Consider the following 23057-nt stretch of genomic DNA (forward strand, 5'->3'; position numbering starts at 1 on the left):
ATTACTCTGAATGTTTATAAGCATGTTTATTAATTCAAAAGTGATTTTGTATGGTGACTTTATTTTACAGATTCAACTGTGACAGTTATTACTACCTTCTTCTGTACATTGTATATGGAATATGGATATAAGATATGGTTGTGAAAAGTGGAATCAGACTACACTTGCTTTACCTAACAAATTTCAAAACTTTAATTTATTATTGATGTACTTGAGATATGCCTGCCATGAAAGATACAGCATGAGGAATCACACCCTTTTCATGGTTTTGTGTCTGCCATATTTCTGTGCTTATTATTGCCAATTCCCAGAATCACCACACCACATACAAGATTCCTTTCGTAGTTTGGAACTATGAACATTTTTCAGTAATAGGGATGCAATTTAATAACATTGCTGATAACAAAGGTCTTTCTTTCTATATAATTCTTTAATGCCACTAAGACTAGCTAACCACTGAAATCTGACATAAATTTCTTGATTTATGGTTTGAAATTTGTGGTAGTCTATGCAGACAAGTTTAATGATGTGGTAGAAAGCTAGGTTTTGATTAAGGTTGTCTAGGTATAAGATTCTGTGTGATGTTTTAAGAAGTATCATAGTTTTTTGTGTTTAAATTTCAGTTTCATTAGAAGGGTTAAATTGAAAATTTTATTTTGAAGTGTTTGTTAGAAGCAAAATGTTTAATGTATGAGAACTTGAAGTTGGAAAAAGTATGAAAATGGTTATATTTCTTTGATTAAATTTAACAGAAAAGATTTCTACAGAAGAAGTATAAGTCTGATTAATAACTTTCTCAAACTGATGTGAAAATTTTACAGGAAAAATTATCATTACCATTCTTATATACTAAATCATGTAACTTGATAATGAATACAAGGTTTTTAATAAAAAAAAAACAATACTATTTGATTATATATTTTTTCCTACAATATATTTGTATTCACTGTTTTCGTTTGTCTCCTTTCATGTTTCTCTTTAAATAAAATCAATAAAGCAAGTAATTGATGGTAAGGGAGAAAGATAAGAGATATTAAAAATTATATATGATGTTAGTGGATGTCATGTGAGTTATATTATATGAGAAAAAACACTGCTCAATAAAAAATTTCTTCCAAGAAAACAAAAGAAAATGATTTGATCTTACTGTCCTGTTTTCTTTTCCTTAAAATACAACTAAGACGACATAGAAAAGGGTGTCTCCATCAAGGAAAACAAGTTTGATCTAAATACAAAGTAATTAAGATATTGATTTTGAGTTAGTGTTTTGCTGTTTTAGAATGAAGCATTGATAGATGAAGTGATTAATTTATATATCTAAAAAGGAAATATGAAGAGTGTATTTATGCATAGGACATTTGATGAGATTTTAGTGCAATGGAGAGATAAGAACAAATATTTCCAGATTGGCATCAAAGTGATTGAGAGGTCATTTTTGTTTTTACTTGTCACCTCTTGTTCATTGCTTATGACATGTTTGAATTCATTGCGCATAATTTTGCTTTGAAAAGGAGTGTAGGGAATTATAAACTTCTATTGTGTTTTTTGTCGGTAAATGGATTCCAAAGAGGGACAATTGTACAAACATCAATGTCAATAATTCATAGGAACAACTATGAGTTCAGTGTTTCACTGCTCTTCCAAATAACTATTTTATTAATATACTCCTATTTTGTTATCACACTTTTTTATTACTATCATTTAATATCATTCTTCATTATTATTCACTTTTTTTTTTAGAAATATAAAAATTTATTTTTGTTAAGACTAATTTATCTTTGTAAAAATTATCAAATAATAGTCAAATTGTGTCACTCTATCTTTTGTTGTGCTTATGCTTTTCACAGGTAATTCATTTATCACATACGTATTTACATACCACACAAGGATCTATATAATAATAGATTTTTGTTAGAGAATATCTATTATTAATGCAATTTTTTTTTTATGATAGTTAAAATATTTTTTTTACATCAGTTTCAATACTAAGATTAGATACGTAGGATATACTGTAACGTCCCATTTAATTATTAATCGAAATTAAAGAAAACGTCACGCGATAATAGTACTGCAGAGTAGTCTTGGGGTCCCTAACACAACCCCTACAAAACTAGGCACACCACGATGCCAACAAAAGCAGGATAGTTGAATATGGATACAACGTAGAATGTAGCGTAGAAATACGGAAAGAAATACATGGGCCATGGCCCTAAATAAACACAAGGAAGACTCCAGCCCAGATGGCTAAGTAGCGGAATCACCATTCGCTTGTTGACTCTGAGAACCTCGCCCAACTGCTCCCATCAACCAAGTTGATGATCATCGCAAGGAAAAACGGCCACATACAACACAAACATACAACAAAACGGGTAAGCTAGAGCCAATCAACATATTCCACATGCAATCAAATATAATTTCACTATCTCATCCACATAGCATTCAAACATGTTATGACTCTTTATTCAATACACTACGACTCGACTCGACTCATTCGGATACGTATAACTTGGTCGGATTCAGCGGATGCTTGCACTTGTGTGGGTACCCCTGCTCGAACCTGAGCTGCTCGATCCTGAGCCATGTATTACCAGTGTTACAATGAAACAAATCTCTCCCACCACAAGGTTAGCCCTTAGTGAGTTTCAGGCCTCCTGCTACTCCCACCACAAGAGTCAGTCCGCTCTAAGTGAGACTAACTGACTCCTCGGAGCGTCAGGATGCAACCTTACCTTGAATCCTTACCTAGTTATACAGATGGGGCACCACCATGAACACCCACTAACAGGGGCCATGGAATTACGTCCCGACCACTGAAGCGCAACCCCGGAGGTCTCACCTAGAGACCCCAAGGAATTACACACTGACACGGACCAATATTTATAAAATAGCAATAAGGGAATAATAAATCATGTTTTTCCAATCCCATATCAACCCTTGAAATTAATTCCTCATCTCGATTACATCTCAAACCCATACCTCTAATCATCACCACCCCAATGAGTCTGGGGCCTAGTCTCATATCAATATCATGTTCCTTTAGTTTCAAACTGCATACTCATTTCACATGCTAAGTCTCATACCAACCCATTCATCCACAATTCATGAATCATGCCAAACATATACTTCATGCTCCATTACATACATGTTCATCATCATACAATCATACTCAACCAACATGGATCACTCGGGAAACATCAAACATCCAAAACACAGCACGGTCTCGCCCAGCATCTCGCTCAGGCTGAGGGGTCTCGCTCAGGCGAGACGTGCTCGCTCAGGCGAGCCTCCCCCTCGCCTAGGCGAGAGTACAAAAAAAACAAGGGCATGGCAACACGGGATCTCGCTTGGGCGAGTTGCTTGCTCGCTCAAAAATTGAGCGAGCCGCCCGGGCGAATTTTCGCGCAAAAAGCTTAGGTGAGCTCCCTGTTTCATCTCGCCTAGGCGAGATGGACTCGCTTGGGCGAGATTAGCAGGTCTTGCCACTGTTCTTCGCTGTACCGCCATGTTTTCTGGCCAAACCACACATGCAAAGCACTCTCACACATCCAAACGACAGATCCAACCGTACAAACAACAAATAACTCATAACAGTTCAAAAGGGACCCGAAACTAGAACCCTAACTTCCCGTACCTGGGATTCAAGCTAGCAAAACACTCCGACAAGCCCTCGCTACCGAACGTACGAGCATCGCAGCTTCAAGGAACGAACGGGAGAACTGGAGAGATGGCGAGACAGGAGCACAGTATGGGTTACTTGGAACCTTAGCTATGAAAGGAACGAAATGTACGATAGAGACAAGTATGGGCTAGCCACAGCACTTACCTGGAGTAGGGGAAACTTCGAACTGGCTCAACAACAGTGGGGCGGAACCCTAGCAGAGGTGTGTGGCGGCTGCAGCTCAAAGCAAGGACCAAGGTTCTGAAAGGTGTAGGGCACCCTAGGGTTTTAGGGCAGACTTAAGGACATATGTACCCTGGGCCAACCCTTAGGCCCACTTAGGGGCAGCCCACTAAACTTTTGGGCTGGAAAAAGAAAATGGGGCCTTACATATATAGTATGTTTTTTTCATTATTTTGTGTGATTGTTAAAATTAGATTGTCTGATTATAAGTTTAAATAGAATGTGATACTTTTTTATGATGGTTAATGATACACTTGTCATAAAAAGTAATATTTGTTTTTGTTACAAATTAATAGCCTTAATTGTCATAAAAGTGTGTTTTTTTTTTCTCTAAATTTCGTGACGTATTTATTTTTGTGCTTGAATAATAAATACTATGGTTAATAAACACAGAGATTTGCAAATAAAATCTTAATGATCCAGTAAATAAACAATTGTAACTTTTTTCCAAAAGTTATAATATGACATCTTATGTACAAAACCGTTAATTATACCTTCCATGCAGACAACTACATAATCAAGTATTTAAGATGAAATTAATATTTCGATATTTATCATATTTGAGTGAATTGTGAATAAACATTATAAGTTCAATACAAATAATATAATATAATTGATATATTAAAACTAAATAGCACTAATGTGGATTTATTTACTTTTTTCTTCTTTTAATATGTTCTTTGAGAAACTTGAAACATGCACAATTTTCTTTTGCTAATGAAAAGAGGGATTCCAAGTATGAAGAACCCTAGCTAGGGACATAATTCATGTACATAGAGAGTATTGACTATCACCATTGCAATGAGAAATATCAAATTTAATGATAAAGTTAATGTGGTAACTTTTTAGCACCATAGGTGATAAAGATTATAAGAATCTTGGGAGGCATATAGTAGATAATATATATATCATAGTGTTGACCCTAAAGACCTGCACTACGAATACCAAACATTTTGGTACTATATTTTATAAGCCTAGGAGACAGCCATTAATTATGGTTTGGACCAAGAAAATGTAAACAATAATTATTCCAATGAATGTGTATGTATGTGTCTCCCATGAGTAAAATAAAAGTGATAGTAGAATTTAATATTTTAGAAGAACCTTACATTGATATTGGTGCCTTAGTATTTGTTTAAGTGTTAATCAAGTTGATGGAATAGAAGCAGTTGGTTGGAATAAAATAAAATTTAATGATCGATGCAATAAACACACTTTAAATTCTAGTTGAATATTAGGTTGTTGATGTTATATCAAAACCATGGTGTACTCACGAGGAGGAAGAAGAAGAAACATATATTATGCAAGAATCAATATTCATTCTTCTTAAAAACACAAGACCTTTTTTTTTTTTTTTTAAATATACTGTATTCAATATATTTGTATGTTTATAACTCAAAGCGCAAGTTATAAATTGGTGTAAAAACTAAGGTTTTAATTGTTATTGCAATATGAAAGTTGCAGGAGCATTTTTTTGGATTTGAACATCACTGCCATAACCTTTAATTTGGTCATTTACAATAAATTTGATTGTTGTTGTCATCTTAACTCCTCTCTTTACCTATAAATACTTGTCATATTCTCCCTCCAAAGATACCTTCATGCTCCTAATTATTTTTCTCTCTCCTTTTGTTTTCTCACTCCCTTTTGTTATTTTATGTACTCTTTATCTAAGATCTTAGATTTATTGATACTCTGTAAAGAGTTACCTTACTAGATTCTAAGATCCTCAGAATATTCGAGATGTTTCTGTAATACCTTGGAAGATTTGACCGGATACAACAGATAAATTCTTAAGGACAATGACTTTTTCATGTCTCAAGAAATTCTTCTAATTTAGATTTTATACAGAATATCCAACATAAATTTCTTATTTAAATATATATATATATATATATATATATTATCACAAATAAATTGTTAATTAGCTACTAGTTTTTTGTATGGTGGTGATAGGTGGAGTAAGAAGTTGTCCTTGCAATTTTGCTTGAATATTCCATTTGAGCCTACTTTAATTTCATTTGTTGTCTTGTAGCATAATGACTTAAGTGTAATGTGGTGTTGTTTGTGCATTAATTATTGTCCTTGTGATTTTGAAGATGTTAGAAGAAAGAAGAGTGTATGGTACTACGTAGTGTGTCTTCAAGAAGCTCTACCCTATTCTTATGTTATCATGTTGCCTTTCATCAATGTCTACCCTACACCCTTCACTTTTTTATACTATTTTTTATTTTTATTACAACTTATCATTCCATATTAAATATATTTCGTTTATGAAAGTTTATTTTTACTTTTTATTTTGAAACTTTAGTGATGCAAATAAGATATTGTTACTCCACCATATACGGATATTTAAAAAAAATATTTTATAAACTTTTAAAATAAAACCTAAATAAAATTACAAAAAATAAAATAAAATTAAAATTAAATTAAATTAAAATTTAATTTTAATTAAATATAACCTAATAAAAATAAATTAAATATATATTAAATTTTAATTTTAATTTTTTGTGGATAACAGATACCACATGTACGGATAATATGATAGCTGCACTCGACCTTGTTTATAAACAGGCATTAAAATCCCTGATACATGTTATCCACAGTTAATAGATACTCGCGGATACCAAGTATCTGTTACGGATTTTATCTTTTAATTTCAAAAATATTACTTCATAATATGTCACTTTCAATTTGACCTTTGAATTCAATCTTTTCTTATTAGTTTGTTCCTTAAAATTATTTTGAAACCTAAGTCCTAAATTATTTTAATTTTTATTTTTAATATTTTTTTAACCCTATTTCATTTTCAAATAAGCTTTCATGCTAAGCATTATTATCATAAAAATAAAAAAAAATATCGTTGGCTAAAGCTTGACAAAAATACATTGTATACATGGACAAAAACACTTACTATAAAAAAAACTAAGTAACTACGTAGAGAAAAAATAGTAAATTAATGCAATACGAGTATGAATTTAAAGCTAAATAATCAAAATCCTCAACATATTAAGAGATACAATATGCAAAAGGCATTTAAAAATTAGTGCTTTTTAGAAATCTTTGCTTTGGAAGATTTAACATTAACTTTTTTTTACCTATCCCAACCAGATTTTCTTGTAGTTTGAACTGACTCATTATCCTCTTTAGAATTAAAATCCTCTCTCTACAAAATGAGCTTCCTCTTATCCCATACCTCCAACATGTTTTATTTCAAGATTTTTTAAGTGATAAGATTTGATGAATAATATTTCAATTAAGAAGATATTTAATAACATAATTAAGGTGAATAATATTAAAAAACATAATTAAAAGTGAAAATAATTAATTCCAATTTACAATATTGGAGGAATTTATTGGATCTAAGTAACATTGATTATGTTGATAAAAGAAAATGACAAGATACCATCCTTTCAATTTTTTTTTTTTGGAATGAAATACACCATCTTAAATTTAATAACTAATCTAAATTATTCTTATTTCTTTCAAGAAGAAAGTTCTAGATGTATAAATTGAGGAAGACTCTTCATGTCATGTTAGGGTATGATAAACCTCAAATTATTTGTGCTTAGCCATTTGAAAAGTTCATTGATTTATGTTCCTCTTGTGTGGCATGATGATTATGGGAAGATACATTTTCCTATCCAACCTTTAGCCGCAAACAAACACCCCAATTAGGGTGCAAAGTCAAGCTTCACAATAATTAGGGTTTTTCAATTGATGATGGTTCATCCTAATCATCATGTTCCTCTTCCTCCTTTGACCCCACCAATTCATCCCCTTTGGTATACATCAAATGAAGAAGTCAATGAGCCCACACCACACCCTTTAAACTCTCCTCTTCTTGCCATCATTTGGTCATTGTTACCATACTCATGCTTCAATCACAAATCCTCTTTAACACACTTTTGGCTAAATTCATTGAATTAATATATGGGTGGAGTGGTACAAATCTCATCTTGAGATAATATTAAACAATTATATACTAATTAGTGTAATTAACAATCATTTACTTTAAAGTACATTAGAGAACTATTCTAATGAGTTTTGATAAGACTTCTTAGCTTCACTTTTTATTTAGTAATAACTAACACCTTCACAGCATTTTGTAACTACCCCCATTTACACCATCTTTAGAGTTTTTCTTCAATGTAAAGTTTTTCTATTTGTTGAAATAAATTGGAATCATTTTCTTAGTCCGAAATTCTCATGGTGAAGCATCCAAGACATGAAAATCTATTTGAAAGAGTGACTTCCAATAAGTACTCTTTTTTAGTCTATAAAATTAAAATTTGAAATTTCTATCACACAATTATTTTATAATTATAAAATGTTAAAAATTTCATATCAATTAAAGATAAAATAAATTTATAATATATAAATAAATATAATACTATTTTACGGATTTTATAAGTTTAAATTAGACTTAATAAAATTTAATTAGACAAGACATGAAAGGGTGTACTAAGTTAATAACATAAGCATTAACAATGTACGTAGGTTTGAGAATTAGCACGAGGACTTTAATGTGAATAGTGACAGTGTTAGAAATTCAATGTTGTTTTCTTCTTCCCATGGCTAGTGCCATTAATTCAATGTTCCTCTCACTGTTGTTTTCCACATTTTTTTCACCTTTTCTTCTTTTTTCTTTCTTTGACCATTCCCTCATTCAAAAGGCTCAGTCTTGCTTTAAGGTTGAAGCATTGCAGTTCAGACTGTGATCTTTTGAGGACCCTTCAAATTTGGTACATCTACCTTTCTGTTCTTTGTCTAATTCAACTTTCTTTATTGCTTCAACATTTTTCCTTTTTTCTTTTTTCTTTTTTTTTTCTATACAAGGCTTCAAGATAACTTTAATGCCGGCAAACTTTCATTATGCAATGATTCATATATACAGGAAAAAAAAGAGTTTATATTTAAATCAGATTGAACTTGATTTTAACTTTTGTACTTTCAAATTCACTGAAATCAGTTTTTAAACATTTAAAATTGTGTTTTTTTTTTACAAACTATCTATTATTTTGTCAATAGCTCGAGAGTGGCAAAACATGTGTTTTCAAAAATTAAAGAATTAATTTTATTGATTTTCAACTATGATGTACCGATAATTCAATTTAGGTCACGTATTCGTGTTCAACACATATCCGTATTCGATATTTTAGGATATTTTATCGATTCTTATCAATTAAGTATCTAATTTACAAAGTCTTAGTATACTACAAGAAAATATTTGAATAATGACCAATTTTAGTAACAAAAAATAATTAGTCACTATAGTGATCAATTTATATACCAATTTATAAACTAAACATTATTTGCAACTAAAATAGTTCAAAAAATAAGAATTGATCTCTAAATTGATAACTAAAATAGTTTATATTATAAATTAGTTTCTAAATTGGTCACAAACATTAACTACCAAGTTTTTGACTACTAAAATAATTGATCTCTAATTAGAAATTTGGTCTCTAACATATTTTTTGTTATTAAAATTAGTTATTATTTAAAAGTTTTCTTGTAGTGGTATTTTTATAATAACAATAATTTATATCTTTTTATATTAAAGACTTTAGTACATATGGTTTTAATTTAAATTCACACAATAATAATAATCATATATTTATTATATTTTTAAGAATTATTATACATTTTTCAATACTCAAATATTACATATATATCATGTATCGTATTTTATTATTTTCAAGATAAATGTATCGACATATCAGATACGTGTTGTATCCAATACACGTATCGTATCCATGTATCATAGATTTTCAAATTATAAAACCTATAAATTAAGTTTAAAAAATACAATACATTTTTTCTATTTATGAAATGACTAAATAATCCTTAAAACTCAAATGGTTGTACTTTACATGTTTATAAGCTCAAAATTACATACTCAAAGTTAAATAACTTAAACAAAATATAGTGTGTATTAAGAACTATTGAGGCCAGGCAGGTAGATTTTGTTGTTATTACATTTGAAGAATGAGCTTTGTTAATTGCTTATCTACTACTAGGAAGAATATATACCTGCTTGGAAATGCTGAATTAATTAAAAATACAAATTTGATTTAGAAAATGTCAATGGGAAATCATTTCTTGAAAATCCATGCAATGTATTTCTATAAATTTAAAATAGTATACCATCTATTGCCTAGAAAGTTAATGGGTTAATTAACCCAAAATTGTGTCCAATAAATTCAATCATATATAATCTCAGTAATTTAAATTTAGAAAGCATAAATTTGAAAGAGCACTAAATTCAAAGGGAATTTTGTTGATGTTAAAAGACAATAACATCTGAATGAGAATAAAGCAATTAAAAAAGAAAATTAACTCTTTTATTAATTCAATTCTTCATCATTTACCACATAATTATTATTCATTCACTTTTTAAATTGATTCGAATTATTCAAACAAGAGTCGATCAATTCCTTAAATATCTCATTCATCTTCAAACAAGAAATTAATAGCATTAAGCAAGCTAAAAAGAATTTCAATTAATAAATAAAATTGAATTATCAACAATCGTTTATAAACAATCCTAATAGCATAAATCAAAACACATGAACATCCAAACAATATGTATGAATTCAAAAGCTTATATATTATCAAAAGTTAGCACTTAAATGGTCCATCAAACTGTCTAGTGGAATTCTATACATTTATAAATCGTCTAAAGTCTTATCAAACTGTTTAAAGCCTATCATACCATCTAGCAAGGTTAAAAAATAATTTTAATAAATAATTTCAATTGAGTCTCAAATAACGGCAATCGGGAAAAATTCAGTTATAACATTGGACTTAGTCTCAATTATAATCAAATAAAGTTAAGATCAAATATTCTAAATATAAGTGAGAAATACAATCATCATGTATACCCTCGTTGAAACAAAGAGAAATGTTTTATGCTTGTCCATTTTCTTAAAATATAAATATCATATCTTATTATAGTTATTAATAAATCAATTAATAAATACTTCAAAAGTAAAAATTTAACAACTTAATTTTATTTAGCTGCAATAATTTATTATTTAATATGATTATATAAGACAAAATCATCAAAGTTTGTACAAGAACAGATGTAAAATATGGAAATTCCCCTAAACTTATTTTCTCAAATGCTAACAATTATCCTTTTTTTTTTTTAATGCATTGACTTCAACATTATATCACTATTTGTATGTTAACATCAATTTAGGTTTGTGTTTAGTATTTATTGGTGTTGATCCCATTTCTTATTCATATCCATAATTCGACTCAAAGATTGAAGTTTCCATCTATCTAATATAGTTCAAAGAAAGATGCTCATTTTATGTTTTCGTAAGAACTCAAAATATTTCTAACTCATCAGCCACCAAGATGAACCTTTTTTTCAATCATTAATGACCTCAAATATGAAAAGATGTAGAAAGAGCATGGCGACCACATGTGTGAATGATAATAGTGCAATGAGACTTTGCAACCTCATAACAAGATGTTACAACTTAAAAAACATGAATGTCTTAAGAGGATGCAAAGATATGGAATGCCCAAAAATAAACATTAGGTCAATCATGACACATTACAAGTTTAGATCAAGTTACTAGCTAATAAATAATAATGGCGAGCAGAATTACAATCCTAAGCGCTTAGGACGTGAGGCTTAGACCTAATGAGACCAAATCAATCCTCAACCTAAAGCGTAAGCTTGGCTATAAACTCATGGTCTTCCTTCTCAACCCAAACATTATACTAAACTAGTATTAAGCTAAAGATAGCTCGCTTTGCCACTAGGGACAAAAGGTTTGATCAAAGACAACACATTTTTTCTTGTTCACATCAAGCAAACTAGGGATGGAAAAAATGAACTGCACTAATCTAAACTATTAAACACTACAATGAACCAAAAAGTAGTTTACCCGGATTGAAATGAAAATTAGTTTAGACCACTTAATTGAACTACTTTTTATTCTACAAAACTACACTACCCTAAATTTCATTGAATTACACTGAACTATACTATGAAATGAACTAAACTGCTATGGACCTTAACCTATTTTCGAACTGCACTATTTTTGAACCAAATTACACTATTTTTGAGAATTGCAATATTTTGAACCGAACTATTTGTGAACTATTTTTGAATGTGTTGATTTATTTAAGAAAAACAATCTCGAAAAAAGGAGAAAAATTAAAAATCAATGGTCAAATTTAGTTGAGTCAACCGAATTTGGCCAAATTTTTATCGATTGACTGGGTCAAATTCAGACAAATTTCGACACGGCCGACTCTGTCAAATTGTGCTGAATTTCAGTCGTGGCTGACTAAGCCGAATTCGGCCAGGACCGCCTTAGCAAAATTTGGCTAGGGCCGACTAAGTCAAATTTCAATCAGGGCTAACTGGGTTGAATTTGACCAAATTTTGGTCGTGTCCAATACGGTTGAATTTGGTCAAATTTCAGTTGGGGTTGCCTTGGTCGACTTAGTTAAATTTGACCAAATTTTAGTAATGACTGACTCGACTAAATTCGACTAAATATCGGTCGAGGTCGACTCGATCAAATTCAATTAGGATGACTCAACCAAATTTAATAAAAGCCAACTCGACTAAATTCGACCTAATTGTGACTATTACCAACTCAATCGAATTCGGTCACATTTTGTTTGGGTCAAATTTCGTCAACCAACATCCTTTATTACGATCAACAACACAAAAAATGGCATCATCTCCTCATAGATGACATCATATGTGTACCTTTACATCTAATTTGAAAACCTCAAATCATACAATGACACCACCGATTATATGAGCATGTTAAAGTATATAAAACCCATGTATGATTGGTTTTAAACTTTAACACGGATGTTATAAGTGCACTTAAATGGTTTAATTAATGAAAATATATATACTGCACAACAACCAAAATTATTATATAAAGAATTTTTTTTACACATTTTTTGAACTTTTATTTTTCAAATAATATATTTTTAATCTTAAATAATTAATTTACTATTTTTATTTTTTTAAGTGACTATTTTTAAATTTTTTTACCTTATATTAATTAAATGTATTTTAAATTAAAATAACAATCTACAATATTGTAAAAAGTATTTAATTTAGTTTTTATAAATATAATAATAATAATTGCAATTTTAAAATGGGTATACTATTAATAAAATAACTTCTTTTCGAAGATTATTGATATATTGCTTTCAGAATTTCACTTTCGTCCTCCATAAAGTATTACTCCTTCATTTGAATTGAAAAAAACAGTTAAGGGTTCTCGTTAGCAGATATTTGAAGTGTTTCCATGTAAATTTTTTTCTCCATTCAGAAGTTAAAACCCATTTTAAGGATCTTTTTCCACTACAAGAGTTTCTATTCTTACATATGATGGAGAAACATTCAACATAGAGAATTAATCTCCCTAATCTCACAAACCAACAACTCCCTAATCTCTCAACCTACAAATTTCAGACTTTATTTTTAACCAAGAATTTTCCAACAGTTCCTAAATCTAAGATTTTGAGCATAAAAAAAAGGCATAAAAGATAAACAAAGAAGAGAGGAAAAAAATACAAAACCTAAGAAGTTTGACCAATGAAACATGTATTCGATAGTTATGACCTTTTCTTTACCCAGAGTGCTTTATTTTATTGATCATCATTTTCGTGCTTCAAATGTTTTTTAATTAATGAAATAGTTTTAGTTTAGAAAGTCTGTTGAAGCATAGAAATTTACCTTAATCAAGTTATATTTCAATGCATTGTGAAACGCTCAATACTTAGTTTAGTATCATGTATAGAATCATATTTTGAGCAGCATCGGTAAACCAAAGCTAATTAATTAATTAATTAAGACACAAAATCTTGTCAGTTATACAAGGTCTTGAGCCAAATTTACTTAAATCCTAAAGCAGGTCTATTGTAGTCTATTCAGGAAATTATTTTAAGCCGGTTAAAAAAAGATTTTTTATGTTAAGACTTTCTATGTTAGTTCTAGAATTGGCATAGATATACAAGGTTTAGAAAGTTACTACTTTTTATGTTGATTCTAGAACAACCGGCATAAAAATTTTCTACCAAATTCTCAATCAAAACCTAAACAATGACGCAAGATCTCAAACCTTCCATCAACTACTTCTCGCTCCCTAACTACTTCATCATCCAAAACTGTTGAACTTCAATTCAGAGTTAAATGTGGAAAAAATACAAAATAAATTAAGTGAGCAAACACATTTGTTACAACGAAGAGAGCGGTAATATTACCACGAGTAGCGAATGCGAGAGTGCAGCAAAGAAAGACTTCGACAGTGCAGTGAAGAGCACAAAAAAGAAAAGAGCGAGAAAAGCACATACACATGTGGCGATGAGGAAAAAAAAAGTTACAAAGAGAAAATGGAGGAGTGATGGCGAGGGAGGACCAGGAGAGGGAGGACCAAGAAAGGGAGGAACGAATGCGAGAGTAATGCAAATGCGAATGAAGGGACGAGACTTCAACATGAGTGAGGCAAGTGAGAGTACAACGAAAAGGAGAGAAGAAGTACAAAGAAGAACAAATGGAGGAAAATGAAGTGATACGCAAAAAGGAAAATATGAAAATTTAAGATATTATGTCAATTATAGTAATGAAACAACATAGAAAATCTTCTAGTTTATTACAAAATTATCAGTGTTTCACTTTTTATGTTGGTTTTAAGTATAATCGGTATAAAAAGTCTTATATTTCATTACAAAATTATTACTTCGTCAACTTTTTATATCATTTTCAATTATAACCGATATAAAAAGTATTGTCATATTTATAAAATTGTTATTTTTTGCATAGAAATTATTAACTGGGTAGAGTATAATTGACATAATACATCATCGTAAAAAATTATTTTTGCAATAATGAATTTTAATTTTTATTACATTATTATTCATAACATATCGTGTAATTAAATGACTTATATGGTTAATATATGTTTTATTAGTGTTGAATTTTCTAAATATACTTTCATAGAAAAAACTAAACAATAATCATATTTTTACTCATTATTGTCTTGAGCAAACATCGAAGTGTCATTTTGATTCGGTGTCGTGTTCTTTCTTCATTCTATTGAGCTCATTCAATATTATCATCTACAATTAACTAAACAAATCATGTTTAAAATACATTATTTTTTCTTGTTCTCTTCCATACTAAAGAAGTGTAAATAAATATATCTTCATTATTTTATCTTAATTCTTGTTAAGTTGCGAGAAAAAATGTTAATTCTTTCGTAGGACATTTTTTAATTTCTATAGTTTTTTTCTTATTAAATATTATGAGAATTTACGTGTGGTATAGATAAATAGCGAGAGGAGAAAATTAAGTTACGAAAAATGGAGGTTAATTTCGAGAATATTTTTTATTAGTGTGTCTAGTCATATTTGAGGACAAGAGAAACTACTATTAATGTTTTCAGGGAACCAAACATTTTATATTTTTCATATAATTTTTTTTTTCATTTCTCTACATATTTTGGCACTGGAGAGAAGGTTTTCCATTTCCTAACTTTCTACAACCATAGAACAGACATCTTCAATTTTTCTCATAACATTATTTTGGTTATGATTGGTTTCGCTGTGTAATCATACAATATTTTCAACATGTATGTTATGTTACACTTTTTTCTAACATCTATTTTAACCTTCAATTATTTATATTTATACTTTTCTCTTTCTTATCTCATATTTTTCCTTTTCTATCCATTTTTTCAACGGTTATAAAAAGAATGTAAAAATATCGTTTTTCCTACTTTTTCAACTATCTTTCAAAGTAGATTTAGTTTAGCTTTCGGCAACCTTCTGTCACCATCACTAATCCTTTTGAATTTACTCATCATCACTAATAATATATATATATATATATATATATATATATATATATATATATATATATATATATATATATATATATATTTTGCAACATCTAACTCCGAAGAACAAGGGCCTTATAATTCGGGTTTGGTAGGTATATACGTTAAACTGTTATGGGTTGAGTCAAACATGGATTTGGTGCATATGGTCCACCTATAATTTGGTTTATTTACTATGTAGAAGTTGAGTTATTTATATTATTAGAGTTTTTTTTAAATAATTTATATAACTAATATGTATAAGGAAATTTAAAATAACCAGTATTGAAATATCAAACTTAAAATAAATAATTTCTTGTTTAAAATTAAATTTAAGTAAGAAACTTCATAAGTATGTATAGTTATTAATTGTGATTAGAATTTGTGAGTTTGGAATGAGAAATAAATATGTGCTTGTGGCTATTGTCAAACTATTCTAATGTCAACATGAAATACTCAATTTGATAAAGTAAGTGTAAATAATATTTAGCGTTTTTTTAGATGGGTGCTGCAAATATATATATATATATATATATATATATATATATATATATATATATATATATATAATATCCCAATTTTAGCATCTTAAAACTAATAAAAATAGGAAATTTCATCATGGTTCCAAAACAGATAATCTAGTGTACACAATATATTAATACAGTCTTACAAAAATATGACTATAAAAATATATCACTTATACACTTAAACTAAACTAATAAATTCTATACTTAAACTGACCACTTAAACCGCCCACTGGAAACCTCCTCCTCAACACTTAAACGATGGTTCTTCATCCTCCATAAGTGTCTTTGACACTGCAACCACATCTGCTCCCACCGAATAGGTGATCATCGCAAAAGGAAACATACAACACGAGACAGACACACAGAAGCAAGGGTAAGCTAATCTGATTAAAGGCATCATACAGTTCAATTATAAACAGAAATCATGCAATCTTTCTCATTTTCACCAGAATCACATAGGCCACCACAAAGACAATGCATATATATTACTCTAGACTCGATATCCGGATTATGTAAGCGACATTGGATCTCTGGGTGGCTTGCACCTGTGAAGGTTCCCAAACTCTGTAGAGTTTTGACACAAGGGGTTATCACCCAACCACTCACAGAGTAAGTCCCCTTCGCGTCTAAGACTTATCAAGTCCAAAGACTAGGACCTCCTGCTACTCCTCACGACATAATCCATTCTGCTCTATCTAAGCGTGAATGATTATTGGAGTTTCAGGATACCAACCCATACGGAGTCCTCGTGTCCTTACACACACTAACATACTCTTTTGAATTTCCCTTGAAATTCTAATTCAACCACTTCTTCTCATATTCCAACTTCATGAAATTTCACCACACATATTACCAGTTATAACAATTCATGCATATCATAACTAAGTTCACATTTTAATATTTAAACATAGCTTCATCCATTAGAACAAGAAAGCAACACTCAACTGCAGAGGTTCTCGCCCAAGCTGGAAGGTCACGCCCAGGCGAAAGGGGCTCTCTCGCTTAGGCGAGTCATTCTTGCCTGAACGAGGCTCGAAACAGAGAAAAACCCAAACGCTGGGCGAATTCTCGCTTAGGCTAAGTTGTCACGCTTAGACGAGAATGACTCTCGCTCAAGCGAGACTGGTTCGCCTAGGCGAGATCTCGCGCAGAGACAGGGGATGAGTTTTTGGTGTTTTTGCTCAAGCGAGAGCTACTCGCTTAGGCGAAAATACCAGATTCCCAATCTGTTCTCACATGCAACAGTCCAGAAATCTATCACAATCCAATCATACACTCAATTACACAGTTAAATCACTCATACAACACTCAATCAGGCAATTCAAAGTCATCAAAATGATTTCTATACGAAATTCAAGCAAAATAGTTAGCTTCTCTTACCTGTTATCCTGTTTAGACACGTCAACGCCTTAAAAACGTCAACACCTCTAACTCCACAAGATGCTCTATCTACACATAAAAACATCACAAGAACGATCAGGACATACCGTTATGGTCACTGATCAACAGAGACTCATACTGATGATTAAAACGTCGCATGCAAGCGGAAAAGGGCTTGCATGCAACAGAAAAAGACTAAAAAAGAGAGCGGAAAATCAACTTACACGAACGGAGAAACTGATCGGTCTAATTTGAAGAACTCGTCGAGAGGATCAATCCTATGGTCTTGATTCTTCAATCAGACGACCAGAGAGACAACATCTCTAGAGAGAAGTCAGAGAACTCTAGAAAAGTGGTTTATAGAGAGATGGTGTGTTTTAAAATAATGAAACTCGTTTATAACAATTCTATTTATACTAAAACCTTTTAATATTAAAATAATCGAGTCTCACTATTTTTAAACCATTATCACTTTTAAAACGTCATTTCCTAGGGTCTTACAATATATATATATATATATATATATATATATATATATATATATATATATATATATTATTTTTTATTTGTTTTAAATTATTAAAAATCTTTAATTTAGATTTTACTCTATTTTTATTTTTATATGATTATAATTTTTTGTCATTATCATTTAGAATTAAACAGAAAAAAAAAACAGTTTTCATTGAATCTCTAATAATAATATTTTCTTTTCTTATAAAAATTTATTCAATAAATATTTGTATAAGTATAAAGATAAATACATTTATTACTTAAAAAAAATAATGAAATTCTTTTAATATTTGTTGAATATACAAAATAAATAAGATTTCAATTTGATCAGCCAAACTAACTTATTTGTTAAGTCTTATCTCTTCATGATTTTACAAATCATATTAGAATGTCAGTTTCATTAATTGGAACAAGATATAGATTAGGTAAAGTCACTAATCCAAACAGCTCAGAAAAATTATGACTGATTAAAAAAGTTGATTTTAATTGATTTTTCTATTTTAATTTTTGAATAAATAAAAACTAATGAGATTACCGTTATGTTATCACCTGGCCGATAACAAAAAAAATGGTAAATATCATTATATAACTATTTATTTTGAATTCTTTCATTGTCTAACATGACCTGTTAATGTTAATTTAAGTTTTTCCTAACTTAAACTTAATTTCTTCCAATTTTATATTCATTTATGTTTGAACATATTTAAACCCTAAACTACAAATGAATGAATGGACTGGAATCCATTACTTTCTGTGATTAAGCGACCAGTTAGATTTTAAAGAATTAGTTATAATTTATTTTAAGAGTAAATTGTCAAATATATTATTTATTAAGGTATTCTTTAATCAAATATAAATTTAAGTTTTAGGTAGAATATCCAACATAAATTATATATATATATATATATATATATATATATATATATATATATATATATATATATATATATATATATATACTTTACTTATATATGAGTTTGAGATGAAAAATGTTTATAAATGACCTAATAAATAGTTGCGGACTTGACTATTAATTTTTTGAATAACTAAAATAATATATTTAAAATTTATATATTTTATTATTATAACTAATATAACAAAAAAGAGTATGTAATTTAATGTAATGATAGCTATAAAAGAAATTATATATATATCAAATAGATGGTTGTTTAGTTTTTTAAATTATTGAACCTATCAACAATTAAATTAAATCTAAAATTTTCATCATCTATCTTTTAATGTAAATAATTATATTGTGTGCAAAAAATTTATCTCCTATTTTATTCTTCAATTTTGTTTTCATAAATCATTACAAAAAAAAATCTTCTATTAAAGTAAAATGTACATTGTATTCTTAACAAATATTGACATAATTCAAATATGATCGATAAATTTTTTAAATTTGGATGGTTAAGAGTATCTATAATAAAGTATATATATATATATATATATATATATATATATATATATATATATATATATATATATATATATATATATATATAGAATGTGCGTCGTTACAACATTGTTCAAAAAAAATCATTTGTAAAGATAAATAAAGAGTTAAGGAAAAAAGACTACATTCTTTTTATCCATGATTCAATTGTAGTATATATTATCATAAGACTTATGGTTTAGGAGTAGTTTTACCTAGGTTCCACGGGGCCAAATGTTCTTACTAGATTTTGTTGAGGAGTCTCTCAAATAGAGTAGAAACTCTTGAATGATGGGTTGATGTTTCTTGATGAGAAAGCTCTAAGTTTTGAGGAGAAACGGATGAAGATCCAATCTAAAATAATTTAGGATATGCACATTGAAATTAGACATTTTTCTCACTTTATGTCATTTGGTCATTTGCAAACAAAACGAAGAGATAAAAATTTGTGTTTGTGAGGCAAATTTGGTCCATGTGAAGGTGAATATTGATGTTGTGGAAAAATGGTTTTCTTTGTTTAGTTCGAATTATGTGTTTTGAGACAATGGTTTTAAATATGTAGATGGTTCAATTTATAGTTGATGAATAATGAAGTGAGAGATAAGTATAATCTATGTGCATTACTAAAGCAACAATATAAATAAGTACTATAACGGACACACAAAAGTGTAAGTAGAGAAAATAATGCATTGTAGTAAAAATATTGGTACGTATTATTGATCAGTGTACCTTGAAAGAAACTAAAGTATGGATAATTGTGACTATATTTTATTGATCATTGTGTCTTGAAGAAAAATAAATTATATGGGTGAATGTGCACTAGTTAATATTATTGATTAGTGTGTCTTGAATAAAACAACAATGTATGAACGACTCCACAACTATACACTTTTTTGAACAATTTATGTATTATTATTAAAACTTATGTTAAATATAAATTAAAAAGGTGAAACTATAAATTAAAAATCTAAACCAAGGTTTATATGTAAAATTAATTACCAACTTTGTAATTGAAAATGCAATCTTTCATTTTTTTTCTTGGGTTAAATATTAATATGTTATTAGTCCCTACAATTTGATGCAAAATTGGAATTCGTTCTTTCTCAGAACTTTGATATATTTTGATCCTCAAACTTTAAAAATGAATGAATATAGTTCTTTTAACCCAATTACATTATTTTTTTCTTGACATGTGAAATATGTTTCATGACAACATTTAAGTTGTTTACACCGTTCGACAGCATTTAAGTTGTTTAGCTACTCCTATACATTTAGAGCACATATGGAGTTGAAATGGTGGAATGGAAGGAGAGAGATGAATCCTTTGAGCCCCAGAAGTGCCTCGGCCTCTCTCTTGAGTTTCAGCCGATTCAAGTCTCACACTTTTAATGTTTATGCAAAAAGTGATATTCACTGGGCCAGAAGACATTCTCGGTGGGCAAATAAGCCTTCCTCGCTGGGCTAGCAAGTCTTGGTAGCTGGGCGAGCACGTCTACGTTGCTGGGCGAGTGACTCCAGGCAGCTACTAGAGATTCTTCTTCAATCTTCCATTTTCTCTACAAAAGTTCACAAACAACAAAGTAACATGTTTTTGAAATTTAAATACAAATTCCTAAATTTCTTCATGGGTTTAACACAAAACACATGAATAAAAGACAATTAAGAGGTTGTAATAAGTATAAATAATAGGTAATTATCACACTTATCAAAACTATCCATGAAAAGGATGGGTTATGTGGGGTTGTACTTCAGTGTACATAAACTGGTGATCCTAGTTTAGGAACATCTAAGAATGACTTTTCTCAATTAGTCATATTTGAATTGGTTAGTATCATTATACATAGTTGTCCACTCCACATTGAATTGTCTTCAACCACATAAGTATCATTACACATGTGCATATATTTAATCTTCATATATGTGTATATTTACAACAATCCTTGGGGATTATTACAATAAAGAATCACGAGAAAGAGAGAGAGAGAGAGAGAGAGAGAAATGAGAAATAAAAAATGTAGAGTGTGTTTGGTTTCACGTCTCATTGACGTGTAATTGTTGTTTCAATATAAAGTCATGTTTTGTTTGGTTTTAAAATTAATTTTGAACTACAAAATTCTCATACAAAGAGAAGTTAATATTATAAGCTTCTGCGTCCAATAATCGATTCTTCACAAATCAATTTTTCAATGCACTCTCAAACACATTAGTAATCATTAAACATAAATAGTTATAAAAAAAGTAGTGAAAAAGATTTGATAGGTGATTGAAAATGAAATAGTTATGAGATAGAAGTGAGAGGAATTAAAAAGAAAAAAAACATAAATATAATTTATATAACTTTAGAAGTAAAAGGTAAAAAAAGGTTAAAACCCATCATATTGTGTATAGATTATAATAAATAGCGTAGCAAAAAGTATAATAATAAATATAAGGAGAAGAAAGTAAAATAGCAAATAGTTATTCTACTAGCTAAAAAAAATATTTTTTCATTTATAATATTTAAATATGATAAAGATATTATATATCTCCTGCTTTTATTTATATTAATAGAGATATCATATATTTGATTTTCTTTTATTATTATCAAATATTCTATTTTATTTTGTTTTTACTTTTCCCTCTATATGATGGGACATTGTACTCTATATATTGAATAGAGGTTCTAATAAATAAAATAGAAAACTCTCTTGAGTTGGTTTTTACCTAAACTTTTCTTGTGCCTTTTTTGTACGCATCATTTCTTCTTTCTCTCGTAGCTTATACATTTCTAACATGGTATCAGATTTAACCACATTTTTTTCCTTTGTTGTTGATTTCCTGCCATGGCCAATACTCATGGTAAAAATTTTCGCGGTGGCTTCTCTAGCAATCATGGACGAGACCGCTTTCCTCGGTGTGGTGGCCGCAATCCTAGATATTGTGACCATTGTCACCGAACCAATCATACCTCTGATTCTTGTTGGATTAAGCATGGTGTGCCTCAAGGCTCTAACCTCCACACTAAAGTCCAACCTCCTCCTTCAAAGCCCTCTGCTCATGCTAGTATGGTTGATATTGTCTCATCTACTGCCAATCTTCGTGTCAGGAAGGATGACAAAGCTGAAGCTCAGTTTGGTTTCTCTAGATAGCAGTATGAAGCTCTTCTCGCCTTGATTCAGCAGTCTCCCAATGATTCTTCTTCCACAACTACTGTTGTTCATCAATGTACTACCAAACCCACAGGTTTTGTTTTTCCCTTTTCTTCTTAGATTTTAGATAGTAGTGCTATTGACCATATTTGTCCTTTTAAATCTTTATTTCAAAATCTCAAACCTATTTCTCCTATTTCTATACAATTACCCAACCAAAATTCTGTCATTGCTAAATTCTCGGGTACCATTGTCTTGGGCAATCTTATCCTTCACAACACTCTTTTTGTCCCTGAATTTTCTGTT

General features: G+C 29.6%; 1 long non-coding RNA gene across 1 annotated transcript; it reads right to left on the bottom strand.

The window, feature by feature from the left end:
• Nucleotides 1–2009: 2009 nt before the first annotated feature.
• On the bottom strand, nucleotides 2010–3979 carry LOC114171177 (uncharacterized). The gene is made up of 3 exons (XR_003601372.2): nucleotides 3824–3979; nucleotides 3632–3716; nucleotides 2010–2294 (listed from the first exon to the last, which is right to left on the bottom strand). It is a non-coding gene; the product is annotated as an uncharacterized LOC114171177 (long non-coding RNA).
• Between the last annotated feature and the right edge of the window lie 19078 nt (nucleotides 3980–23057).

The sequence above is a fragment of the Vigna unguiculata genome, chromosome 2, assembly GCF_037176805.1.
Source record: "Vigna unguiculata cultivar grain cowpea cultivar isolate G323 ecotype 2 chromosome 2, ASM3717680v1, whole genome shotgun sequence".
Lineage (NCBI taxonomy): Eukaryota > Viridiplantae > Streptophyta > Magnoliopsida > Fabales > Fabaceae > Vigna > Vigna unguiculata.